General features: G+C 44.4%; 9 non-coding genes and 4 pseudogenes across 9 annotated transcripts; all 13 read right to left on the bottom strand.

Moving 5' to 3' along the window:
• Window positions 1-675: 675 nt before the first annotated feature.
• Window positions 676-794, bottom strand: LOC140017422 (5S ribosomal RNA). Its single transcript, XR_011823731.1, has one exon. It is a non-coding gene; the product is annotated as a 5S ribosomal RNA (ribosomal RNA).
• Window positions 795-2,244: 1,450 nt separating this feature from the next.
• LOC140017421 (5S ribosomal RNA) lies at window positions 2,245-2,363 on the bottom strand. The gene has a single exon (XR_011823730.1). It is a non-coding gene; the product is annotated as a 5S ribosomal RNA (ribosomal RNA).
• Window positions 2,364-3,291: 928 nt separating this feature from the next.
• Window positions 3,292-3,409, bottom strand: LOC140020339 (5S ribosomal RNA; annotated as a pseudogene).
• Window positions 3,410-3,820: 411 nt separating this feature from the next.
• Window positions 3,821-3,939, bottom strand: LOC140017420 (5S ribosomal RNA). Its single transcript, XR_011823729.1, has one exon. It is a non-coding gene; the product is annotated as a 5S ribosomal RNA (ribosomal RNA).
• A 926-nt stretch (window positions 3,940-4,865) lies between these two features.
• LOC140020338 (5S ribosomal RNA) lies at window positions 4,866-4,983 on the bottom strand (annotated as a pseudogene).
• A 411-nt stretch (window positions 4,984-5,394) lies between these two features.
• Window positions 5,395-5,513, bottom strand: LOC140017418 (5S ribosomal RNA). The gene has a single exon (XR_011823727.1). It is a non-coding gene; the product is annotated as a 5S ribosomal RNA (ribosomal RNA).
• A 1,450-nt stretch (window positions 5,514-6,963) lies between these two features.
• Window positions 6,964-7,082, bottom strand: LOC140017637 (5S ribosomal RNA). Its single transcript, XR_011823945.1, has one exon. It is a non-coding gene; the product is annotated as a 5S ribosomal RNA (ribosomal RNA).
• A 927-nt stretch (window positions 7,083-8,009) lies between these two features.
• Window positions 8,010-8,127, bottom strand: LOC140020337 (5S ribosomal RNA; annotated as a pseudogene).
• A 411-nt stretch (window positions 8,128-8,538) lies between these two features.
• LOC140017417 (5S ribosomal RNA) lies at window positions 8,539-8,657 on the bottom strand. The gene has a single exon (XR_011823726.1). It is a non-coding gene; the product is annotated as a 5S ribosomal RNA (ribosomal RNA).
• Window positions 8,658-9,068: 411 nt separating this feature from the next.
• LOC140017098 (5S ribosomal RNA) lies at window positions 9,069-9,187 on the bottom strand. Its single transcript, XR_011823413.1, has one exon. It is a non-coding gene; the product is annotated as a 5S ribosomal RNA (ribosomal RNA).
• A 927-nt stretch (window positions 9,188-10,114) lies between these two features.
• LOC140019872 (5S ribosomal RNA) lies at window positions 10,115-10,232 on the bottom strand (annotated as a pseudogene).
• Window positions 10,233-10,643: 411 nt separating this feature from the next.
• LOC140017416 (5S ribosomal RNA) lies at window positions 10,644-10,762 on the bottom strand. Its single transcript, XR_011823725.1, has one exon. It is a non-coding gene; the product is annotated as a 5S ribosomal RNA (ribosomal RNA).
• Window positions 10,763-12,211: 1,449 nt separating this feature from the next.
• On the bottom strand, window positions 12,212-12,330 carry LOC140018006 (5S ribosomal RNA). The gene has a single exon (XR_011824310.1). It is a non-coding gene; the product is annotated as a 5S ribosomal RNA (ribosomal RNA).
• Between the last annotated feature and the right edge of the window lie 340 nt (window positions 12,331-12,670).

Raw genomic sequence — 12,670 nt, 5'->3', positions numbered from 1 at the left:
ATATCCGGATCCGGGTCTAATACGGGTCGGAATACTATATTCCGTATCCGACCCGTTTTTTTGTTTGAAAAAACGGATCCGGATCCGGATAACGGAATTAAATCCCTACCCATACCCGCAAAAATTTCAGGGATCCGATCCGGATTCAGACCCCACCCGTTGACCGGCCTAGGATCACCCATCCTAGTACTACTGTCGCCCAAGCACGCTTAACTTCGAAGTTCTGATGGGATCCGGTGCATTAGTGCTGGTATGATCGCACCCGCCATGTTCCTTTCGCTTTATTCTTTTAAACTGTCACGTCCTGTGAAGCAGTTTGGCTTTTCTGGACCCGAATTCATTCTAAGCGTCAATTCATGAATTTCCTCTCATCCTTTTATTTATTTACTTTTATATTTTTTTCTTGTTGCTTTGCACCTTTTTTTTCCCTCGTCGAACAAGTCTCAATTATCCTGAAATTGATCCTTCACGCTTGCGCTTATACATTTGCGCCGACAACTTTGACCGACGATCCGGGCTTCGATCCAGCCGTACCGTTCCTGACTTGTCTCGCGCCTTCAGATCCGCCTTCATGCTTCGATGAGAAGCAAAATTTAAAGCAATCGTTCCGACGGAGCTAAATTACTACAGCATAAAGAACGAAGGGGAAATTTGGATTTCGAAACAAAAAAGGGAGGGGTGCAACACGAGGACTTCCCAGGGGGTCACCCATCCTAGTACTACTCTCGCCCAAGCACGCTTAACTTCGGAGTTCTGATGGGATCCGGTGCATTAGTGCTGGTATGATCGCACCCGCCATGTTCCTTTCGCTTTATTCTTTTAAACTGCCCCGTCCTGTGAAGCAGTGTGGCTTTTCTGGACCCGAATTCATTTTAAGCGTCAATTCAAGAATTTCCCCTCATCCTTTTATTTATTTACTTTTACATTTTTTTCTTGTTGATTTGCACCATTTTTTTTTCCCTCGTCGCGCAACTGTCAATTATCCTGAAATTGATCCTTCACGCTTGCGCTTATACATTTGCGCCGACAACTTTGACCGACGATCCGGGCTTCGATCCAGCCGTACCGTTCCTGACTTGTCTCGCGCCTTCAGATCCGCCTTCATGCTTCGATGAGAAGCAAAATATAAAGCAATCGTTCCGACGGTGCTAAATTACTACAGCATAAAGAACGAAGGGGAAATTTGGATTTCGAAACAAAAAAGGGAGGGGTGCAACACGAGGATTTCCCAGGGGGTCACCTAGGGGTGTCAACGGGCCGGGTCTGGGCCGGAATTCATTATTCCGGACCCGGACCCGGATCCGACCCGTTTACCCGACGGGTCTTTTATTCGGTGTTCCGGATCCGGACCCGGCGAGTCTCGGATCCGGGTCGGGTCTACCCGAACAAATTTGCCAAAATTTATAATTTCTAACAAAAAAGAGAAAAAGATATATTTGTAAACAAATTTCTAGCTAATGCAAAGAAAAAACCAAATAAGAAAATAAATCAAATTGATTTTACTCAAATACATCATCCTAATCAAATTATATTGATAATATATATTTTTTATAAATTATTAAATCATTTATATCCGGATCCGGGTCTAATACGGGTCGGAATACTATATTCCGTATCCGACCCGTTTTTTTGTTTGAAAAAACGGATCCGGATCCGGATAACGGAATTAAATCCCTACCCATACCCGCAAAAATTTCAGGGATCCGATCCGGATTCAGACCCCACCCGTTGACCGGCCTAGGATCACCCATCCTAGTACTACTGTCGCCCAAGCACGCTTAACTTCGAAGTTCTGATGGGATCCGGTGCATTAGTGCTGGTATGATCGCACCCGCCATGTTCCTTTCGCTTTATTCTTTTAAACTGTCACGTCCTGTGAAGCAGTTTGGCTTTTCTGGACCCGAATTCATTCTAAGCGTCAATTCATGAATTTCCTCTCATCCTTTTATTTATTTACTTTTATATTTTTTTCTTGTTGCTTTGCACCTTTTTTTTCCCTCGTCGAACAAGTCTCAATTATCCTGAAATTGATCCTTCACGCTTGCGCTTATACATTTGCGCCGACAACTTTGACCGACGATCCGGGCTTCGATCCAGCCGTACCGTTCCTGACTTGTCTCGCGCCTTCAGATCCGCCTTCATGCTTCGATGAGAAGCAAAATTTAAAGCAATCGTTCCGACGGAGCTAAATTACTACAGCATAAAGAACGAAGGGGAAATTTGGATTTCGAAACAAAAAAGGGAGGGGTGCAACACGAGGACTTCCCAGGGGGTCACCCATCCTAGTACTACTCTCGCCCAAGCACGCTTAACTTCGGAGTTCTGATGGGATCCGGTGCATTAGTGCTGGTATGATCGCACCCGCCATGTTCCTTTCGCTTTATTCTTTTAAACTGCCCCGTCCTGTGAAGCAGTGTGGCTTTTCTGGACCCGAATTCATTTTAAGCGTCAATTCAAGAATTTCCCCTCATCCTTTTATTTATTTACTTTTACATTTTTTTCTTGTTGATTTGCACCATTTTTTTTTTCCCTCGTCGCGCAACTGTCAATTATCCTGAAATTGATCCTTCACGCTTGCGCTTATACATTTGCGCCGACAACTTTGACCGACGATCCGGGCTTCGATCCAGCCGTACCGTTCCTGACTTGTCTCGCGCCTTCAGATCCGCCTTCATGCTTCGATGAGAAGCAAAATATAAAGCAATCGTTCCGACGGAGCTAAATTACTACAGCATAAAGAACGAAGGGGAAATTTGGATTTCGAAACAAAAAAGGGAGGGGTGCAACACGAGGATTTCCCAGGGGGTCACCTAGGGGTGTCAACGGGCCGGGTCCGGGCCGGAATTCATTATTCCGGACCCGGACCCGGATCCGACCCGTTTACCCGACGGGTCTTTTATTCTGTGTTCCGGATCCGGACCCGGCGAGTCTCGGATCCGGGTCGGGTCTACCCGAACAAATTTGCCAAAATTTATAATTTCTAACAAAAAAGAGAAAAAGATATATTTGTAAACAAATTTCTAGCTAATGCAAAGAAAAAACCAAATAAGAAAATAAATCAAATTGATTTTACTCAAATACATCATCCTAATCAAATTATATTGATAATATATATTTTTTATAAATTATTAAATCATTTATATCCGGATCCGGGTCCAATACGGGTCGGAATACTATATTCCGTATCCGACCCGTTTTTTTGTTTGAAAAAACGGATCCGGATCCGGATAACGGAATTAAATCCCTACCCATACCCGCAAAAATTTCAGGGATCCGATCCGGATCCGGGTGTAGACCCGACCCGTTGACCGGCCTAGGGTCACCCATCCTGGTACTACTGTCGCCCAAGCACGCTTAACTTCGAAGTTCTGATGGGATCCGGTGCATTAGTGCTGGTATGATCGCACCCGCCATGTTCCTTTCGCTTTATTCTTTTAAACTGTCACGTCCTGTGAAGCAGTTTGGCTTTTCTGGACCCGAATTCATTCTAAGCGTCAATTCATGAATTTCCTCTCATCCTTTTATTTATTTACTTTTATATTTTTTTCTTGTTGCTTTGCACCTTTTTTTTCCCTCGTCGCACAACTCTCAATTATCCTGAAATTGATCCTTCACGCTTGCGCTTATAAATTTGCGCCGACAACTTTGACCGACGATCCGAGCTTCGATCCAGCCGTACCGTTCCTGACTTGTCTCGCGCCTTCAGATCCGCCTTCATGCGTCGATGAGAAGCAAAATATAAAGCAATCGTTCCGACGGAGCTAAATTACAACAGCATAAAGAACGAAGGGGAAATTTGGATTTCGAAACAAAAAAGGGAGGGGTGCAACACGAGGACTTCCCAGGGGGTCACCCATCCTAGTACTACTCTCGCCCAAGCACGCTTAACTTCGGAGTTCTGATGGGATCCGGTGCATTAGTGCTGGTATGATCGCACCCGCCATGTTCCTTTCGCTTTATTCTTTTAAACTGCCACGTCCTGTGAAGCAGTTTGACTTTTCTGGACCCGAATTCATTCTAAGCGTCAATTCATGAATTTCCTCTCATCCTTTTATTTATTTACTTTTACATTTTTTTCTTGTTGATTTGCACCATTTTTTTTCCCTCGTCGCGCAACTCTCAATTATCCTGAAATTGATCCTTCACGCTTGCGCTTATACATTTGCGCCGACAACTTTGACCGACGATCCGGGCTTCGATCCAACCGTACCGTTCCTGACTTGTCTCGCGCCTTCAGATCCGCCTTCATGCTTCGATGAGAAGCAAAATATAAAGCAATCGTTCCGACGGAGCTAAATTACTACAGCATAAAGAACGAAGGGGAAATTTGGATTTCGAAACAAAAAAGGGAGGGGTGCAACACGAGGATTTCCCAGGGGGTCACCTAGGGGTGTCAACGGGCCGGGTCCGGGCCGGAATTCATTATTCCGGACCCGGACCCGGATCCGACCCGTTTACCCGACGGGTCTTTTATTCGGTGTTCCGGATCCGGACCCGGCGAGTCTCGGATCCGGGTCGGGTCTACCCGAACAAATTTGCCAAAATTTATAATTTCTAACAAAAAAGAGAAAAAGATATATTTGTAAACAAATTTCTAGCTAATGCAAAGAAAAAACCAAATAAGAAAATAAATCAAATTGATTTTACTCAAATACATCATCCTAATCAAATTATATTGATAATATATATTTTTTATAAATTATTAAATCATTTATATCCGGATCCGGGTCCAATACGGGTCGGAATACTATATTCCGTATCCGACCCGTTTTTTTGTTTGAAAAAACGGATCCGGATCCGGATAACGGAATTAAATCCCTACCCATACCCGCAAAAATTTCAGGGATCCGATCCGGATCCGGGTGTAGACCCGACCCGTTGACCGGCCTAGGGTCACCCATCCTGGTACTACTGTCGCCCAAGCACGCTTAACTTCGAAGTTCTGATGGGATCCGGTGCATTAGTGCTGGTATGATCGCACCCGCCATGTTCCTTTCGCTTTATTCTTTTAAACTGTCACGTCCTGTGAAGCAGTTTGGCTTTTCTGGACCCGAATTCATTCTAAGCGTCAATTCATGAATTTCCTCTCATCCTTTTATTTATTTACTTTTATATTTTTTTCTTGTTGCTTTGCACCTTTTTTTTCCCTCGTCGAACAAGTCTCAATTATCCTGAAATTGATCCTTCACGCTTGCGCTTATACATTTGCGCCGACAACTTTGACCGACGATCCGGGCTTCGATCCAGCCGTACCGTTCCTGACTTGTCTCGCGCCTTCAGATCCGCCTTCATGCTTCGATGAGAAGCAAAATATAAAGCAATCGTTCCGACGGAGCTAAATTACTACAGCATAAAGAACGAAGGGGAAATTTGGATTTCGAAACAAAAAAGGGAGGGGTGCAACACGAGGACTTCCCAGGGGGTCACCCATCCTAGTACTACTCTCGCCCAAGCACGCTTAACTTCGGAGTTCTGATGGGATCCGGTGCATTAGTGCTGGTATGATCGCACCCGCCATGTTCCTTTCGCTTTATTCTTTTAAACTGCACCGTCCTGTGAAGCAGTGTGGCTTTTCTGGACCCGAATTCATTTTAAGCGTCAATTCAAGAATTTCCCCTCATCCTTTTATTTATTTACTTTTACATTTTTTTCTTGTTGATTTGCACCATTTTTTTTTACTTCGTCGCGCAACTCTCAATTATCCTGAAATTGATCCTTCACGCTTGCGCTTATACATTTGCGCCGACAACTTTGACCGACGATCCGGGCTTCGATCCAGCCGTACCGTTCCTGACTTGTCTCGCGCCTTCAGATCCGCCTTCATGCTTCGATGAGAAGCAAAATATAAAGCAATCGTTCCGACGGAGCTAAATTACTACAGCATAAAGAACGAAGGGGAAATTTGGATTTCGAAACAAAAAAGGGAGGGGTGCAACACGAGAATTTCCCAGGGGGTCACCTAGGGGTGTCAACGGGCCGGGTCCGGGCCGGAATTCATTATTCCGGACCCGGACCCGGATCCGACCCGTTTACCCGACGGGTCTTTTATTCGGTGTTCCGGATCCGGACCCGGCGAGTCTCGGATCCGGGTCGGGTCTACCCGAACAAATTTGCCAAAATTTATAATTTCTAACAAAAAAGAGAAAAAGATATATTTGTAAACAAATTTCTAGCTAATGCAAAGAAAAAACCAAATAAGAAAATAAATCAAATTGATTTTACTCAAATACATCATCCTAATCAAATTATATTGATAATATATATTTTTTATAAATTATTAAATCATTTATATCCGGATCCGGGTCTAATACGGGTCGGAATACTATATTCCGTATCCGACCCGTTTTTTTGTTTGAAAAAACGGATCCGAATCCGGATAACGGAATTAAATCCCTACCCATACCCGCAAAAATTTCAGGGATCCGATCCGGATTCAGACCCCACCCGTTGACCGGCCTAGGATCACCCATCCTAGTACTACTGTCGCCCAAGCACGCTTAACTTCGAAGTTCTGATGGGATCCGGTGCATTAGTGCTGGTATGATCGCACCCGCCATGTTCCTTTCGCTTTATTCTTTTAAACTGTCACGTCCTGTGAAGCAGTTTGGCTTTTCTGGACCCGAATTCATTCTAAGCGTCAATTCATGAATTTCCTCTCATCCTTTTATTTATTTACTTTTATATTTTTTTCTTGTTGCTTTGCACCTTTTTTTTCCCTCGTCGAACAAGTCTCAATTATCCTGAAATTGATCCTTCACGCTTGCGCTTATACATTTGCGCCGACAACTTTGACCGACGATCCGGGCTTCGATCCAGCCGTACCGTTCCTGACTTGTCTCGCGCCTTCAGATCCGCCTTCATGCTTCGATGAGAAGCAAAATTTAAAGCAATCGTTCCGACGGAGCTAAATTACTACAGCATAAAGAACGAAGGGGAAATTTGGATTTCGAAACAAAAAAGGGAGGGGTGCAACACGAGGACTTCCCAGGGGGTGACCCATCCTAGTACTACTCTCGCCCAAGCACGCTTAACTTCGGAGTTCTGATGGGATCCGGTGCATTAGTGCTGGTATGATCGCACCCGCCATGTTCCTTTCGCTTTATTCTTTTAAACTGCCCCGTCCTGTGAAGCAGTGTGGCTTTTCTGGACCCGAATTCATTTTAAGCGTCAATTCAAGAATTTCCCCTCATCCTTTTATTTATTTACTTTTACATTTTTTTCTTGTTGATTTGCACCATTTTTTTTTCCCTCGTCGCGCAACTCTCAATTATCCTGAAATTGATCCTTCACGCTTGCGCTTATACATTTGCGCCGACAACTTTGACCGACGATCCGGGCTTCGATCCAGCCGTACCGTTCCTGACTTGTCTCGCGCCTTCAGATCCGCCTTCATGCTTCGATGAGAAGCAAAATATAAAGCAATCGTTCCGACGGAGCTAAATTACTACAGCATAAAGAACGAAGGGGAAATTTGGATTTCGAAACAAAAAAGGGAGGGGTGCAACACGAGGATTTCCCAGGGGGTCACCTAGGGGTGTCAACGGGCCGGGTCCGGGCCGGAATTCATTATTCCGGACCCGGACCCGGATCCGACCCGTTTACCCGACGGGTCTTTTATTCTGTGTTCCGGATCCGGACCCGGCGAGTCTCGGATCCGGGTCGGGTCTACCCGAACAAATTTGCCAAAATTTATAATTTCTAACAAAAAAGAGAAAAAGATATATTTGTAAACAAATTTCTAGCTAATGCAAAGAAAAAACCAAATAAGAAAATAAATCAAATTGATTTTACTCAAATACATCATCCTAATCAAATTATATTGATAATATATATTTTTTATAAATTATTAAATCATTTATATCCGGATCCGGGTCCAATACGGGTCGGAATACTATATTCCGTATCCGACCCGTTTTTTTGTTTGAAAAAACGGATCCGGATCCGGATAACGGAATTAAATCCCTACCCATACCCGCAAAAATTTCAGGGATCCGATCCGGATCCGGGTGTAGACCCGACCCGTTGACCGGCCTAGGGTCACCCATCCTGGTACTACTGTCGCCCAAGCACGCTTAACTTCGAAGTTCTGATGGGATCCGGTGCATTAGTGCTGGTATGATCGCACCCGCCATGTTCCTTTCGCTTTATTCTTTTAAACTGTCACGTCCTGTGAAGCAGTTTGGCTTTTCTGGACCCGAATTCATTCTAAGCGTCAATTCATGAATTTCCTCTCATCCTTTTATTTATTTACTTTTATATTTTTTTCTTGTTGCTTTGCACCTTTTTTTTCCCTCGTCGAACAACTCTCAATTATCCTGAAATTGATCCTTCACGCTTGCGCTTATACATTTGCGCCGACAACTTTGACCGACGATCCGGGCTTCGATCCAGCCGTACCGTTCCTGACTTGTCTCGCGCCTTCAGATCCGCCTTCATGCGTCGATGAGAAGCAAAATATAAAGCAATCGTTCCGACGGAGCTAAATTACAACAGCATAAAGAACGAAGGGGAAATTTGGATTTCGAAACAAAAAAGGGAGGGGTGCAACACGAGGACTTCCCAGGGGGTCACCCATCCTAGTACTACTCTCGCCCAAGCACGCTTAACTTCGGAGTTCTGATGGGATCCGGTGCATTAGTGCTGGTATGATCGCACCCGCCATGTTCCTTTCGCTTTATTCTTTTAAACTGCCACGTCCTGTGAAGCAGTTTGGCTTTTCTGGACCCGAATTCATTCTAAGCGTCAATTCATGAATTTCCTCTCATCCTTTTATTTATTTACTTTTATATTTTTTTCTTGTTGCTTTGCACCTTTTTTTTCCCTCGTCGAACAAGTCTCAATTATCCTGAAATTGATCCTTCACGCTTGCGCTTATAAATTTGCGCCGACAACTTTGACCGACGATCCGGGCTTCGATCCAGCCGTACCGTTCCTGACTTGTCTCGCGCCTTCAGATCCGCCTTCATGCGTCGATGAGAAGCAAAATATAAAGCAATCGTTCCGACGGAGCTAAATTACAACAGCATAAAGAACGAAGGGGAAATTTGGATTTCGAAACAAAAAAGGGAGGGGTGCAACACGAGGACTTCCCAGGGGGTCACCCATCCTAGTACTACCCTCGCCCAAGCACGCTTAACTTCGGAGTTCTGATGGGATCCGGTGCATTAGTGCTGGTATGATCGCACCCGCCATGTTCCTTTCGCTTTATTCTTTTAAACTGCCCCGTCCTGTGAAGCAGTGTGGCTTTTCTGGACCCGAATTCATTTTAAGCGTCAATTCAAGAATTTCCCCTCATCCTTTTATTTATTTACTTTTACATTTTTTTCTTGTTGATTTGCACCATTTTTTTTTACTTCGTCGCGCAACTCTCAATTATCCTGAAATTGATCCTTCACGCTTGCGCTTATACATTTGCGCCGACAACTTTGACCGACGATCCGGGCTTCGATCCAGCCGTACCGTTCCTGACTTGTCTCGCGCCTTCAGATCCGCCTTCATGCTTCGATGAGAAGCAAAATATAAAGCAATCGTTCCGACGGAGCTAAATTACTACAGCATAAAGAACGAAGGGGAAATTTGGATTTCGAAACAAAAAAGGGAGGGGTGCAACACGAGGATTTCCCAGGGGGTCACCTAGGGGTGTCAACGGGCCGGGTCCGGGCCGGAATTCATTATTCCGGACCCGGACCCGGATCCGACCCGTTTACCCGACGGGTCTTTTATTCGGTGTTCCGGATCCGGACCCGGCGAGTCTCGGATCCGGGTCGGGTCTACCCGAACAAATTTGCCAAAATTTATAATTTCTAACAAAAAAGAGAAAAAGATATATTTGTAAACAAATTTCTAGCTAATGCAAAGAAAAAACCAAATAAGAAAATAAATCAAATTGATTTTACTCAAATACATCATCCTAATCAAATTATATTGATAATATATATTTTTTATAAATTATTAAATCATTTATATCCGGATCCGGGTCTAATACGGGTCGGAATACTATATTCCGTATCCGACCCGTTTTTTTGTTTGAAAAAACGGATCCGGATCCGGATAACGGAATTAAATCCCTACCCATACCCGTAAAAATTTCAGGGATCCGATCCGGATCCGGGTGTAGACCCGACCCGTTGACCGGCCTAGGGTCACCCATCCTAGTACTACTGTCGCCCAAGCACGCTTAACTTCGAAGTTCTGATGGGATCCGGTGCATTAGTGCTGGTATGATCGCACCCGCCACGTTCCTTTCGCTTTATTCTTTTAAACTGTCACGTCCTGTGAAGCAGTTTGGCTTTTCTGGACCCGAATTCATTCTAAGCGTCAATTCATGAATTTCCTCTCATCCTTTTATTTATTTACTTTTATATTTTTTTCTTGTTGTTTTGCACCTTTTTTTTCCCTCGTCGCACAACTCTCAATTATCCTGAAATTGATCCTTCACGCTTGCGCTTATAAATTTGCGCCGACAACTTTGACCGACGATCCGGGCTTCGATCCAGCCGTACCGTTCCTGACTTGTCTCGCGCCTTCAGATCCGCCTTCATGCGTCGATGAGAAGCAAAATATAAAGCAATCGTTCCGACGGAGCTAAATTACAACAGCATAAAGAACGAAGGGGAAATTTGGATTTCGAAACAAAAAAGGGAGGGGTGCAACACGAGGACTTCCCAGGGGGTCACCCATCCTAGTACTACTCTCGCCCAAGCACGCTTAACTTCGGAGTTCTGATGGGATCCGGTGCATTAGTGCTGGTATGATCGCACCCGCCATGTTCCTTTCGCTTTATTCTTTTAAACTGCCACGTCCTGTGAAGCAGTTTGGCTTTTCTGGACCCGAATTCATTCTAAGCGTCAATTCATGAATTTCCTCTCATCCTTTTATTTATTTACTTTTACATTTTTTTCTTGTTGATTTGCACCATTTTTTTTCCCTCGTCGCGCAACTCTCAATTATCCTGAAATTGATCCTTCACGCTTGCGCTGATACATTTGCGCCGACAACTTTGACCGACGATCCGGCCTCCGATCCAGCCGTACCGTTCCTGACTTGTCTCGCGCCTTCAGATCCGCCTTCATGCTTCGATGAGAAGCAAAATATAAAGCAATCGTTCCGACGGAGCTAAATTACTACAGCATAAAGAACGAAGGGGAAATTTGGATTTCGAAACAAAAAAGGGAGGGGTGCAACACGAGGATTTCCCAGGGGGTCACCTAGGGGTGTCAACGGGCCGGGTCCGGGCCGGAATTCATTATTCCGGACCCGGACCCGGATCCGACCCGTTTACCCGACGGGTCTTTTATTCGGTGTTCCGGATCCGGACCCGGCGAGTCTCGGATCCGGGTCGGGTCTACCCGAACAAATTTGCCAAAATTTATAATTTCTAACAAAAAAGAGAAAAAGATATATTTGTAAACAAATTTCTAGCTAATGCAAAGAAAAAACCAAATAAGAAAATAAATCAAATTGATTTTACTCAAATACATCATCCTAATCAAATTATATTGATAATATATATTTTTTATAAATTATTAAATCATTTATATCCGGATCCGGGTCTAATACGGGTCGGAATACTATATTCCGTATCCGACCCGTTTTTTTGTTTGAAAAAACGGATCCGGATCCGGGTAACGGAATTAAATCCCTACCCATACCCGCAAAAATTTCAGGGATCCGATCCGGATTCAGACCCCACCCGTTGACCGGCCTAGGATCACCCATCCTAGTACTACTGTCGCCCAAGCACGCTTAACTTCGAAGTTCTGATGGGATCCGGTGCATTAGTGCTGGTATGATCGCACCCGCCATGTTTCTTTCGCTTTATTCTTTTAAACTGTCACGTCCTGTGAAGCAGTTTGGCTTTTCTGGACCCGAATTCATTCTAAGCGTCAATTCATGAATTTCCTCTCATCCTTTTATTTATTTACTTTTATATTTTTTTCTTGTTGCTTTGCACCTTTTTTTTCCCTCGTCGAACAAGTCTCAATTATCCTGAAATTGATCCTTCACGCTTGCGCTTATACATTTGCGCCGACAACTTTGACCGACGATCCGGGCTTCGATCCAGCCGTACCGTTCCTGACTTGTCTCGCGCCTTCAGATCCGCCTTCATGCTTCGATGAGAAGCAAAATATAAAGCAATCGTTCCGACGGAGCTAAATTACTACAGCATAAAGAACGAAGGGGAAATTTGGATTTCGAAACAAAAAAGGGAGGGGTGCAACACGAGGACTTCCCAGGGGGTCACCCATCCTAGTACTACTCTTGCCCAAGCACGCTTAACTTCGGAATTCTGATGGGATCCGGTGCATTAGTGCTGGTATGATCGCACCCGCCATGTTCCTTTCGCTTTATTCTTTTAAACTGCCCCGTCCTGTGAAGCAGTGTGGCTTTTCTGGACCCGAATTCATTTTAAGCGTCAATTCAAGAATTTCCCCTCATCCTTTTATTTATTTACTTTTACATTTTTTTCTTGTTGATTTGCACCATTTTTTTTTACTTCGTCGCGCAACTCTCAATTATCCTGAAATTGATCCTTCACGCTTGCGCTTATACATTTGCGCCGACAACTTTGACCGACGATCCGGGCTTCGATCCAGCCGTACCGTTCCTGACTTGTCTCGCGCCTTCAGATCCGCCTTCATGCTTCGATGAGAAGCAAAATATAAAGCAA

The sequence above is a fragment of the Coffea arabica genome, chromosome 11c (genome assembly GCF_036785885.1).
Source record: "Coffea arabica cultivar ET-39 chromosome 11c, Coffea Arabica ET-39 HiFi, whole genome shotgun sequence".
Classification (NCBI taxonomy): domain Eukaryota; kingdom Viridiplantae; phylum Streptophyta; class Magnoliopsida; order Gentianales; family Rubiaceae; genus Coffea; species Coffea arabica.
The sequence above is the reverse complement of the archived record's forward strand: the minus strand, read 5'-3'. Positions and strand labels throughout refer to the sequence as shown.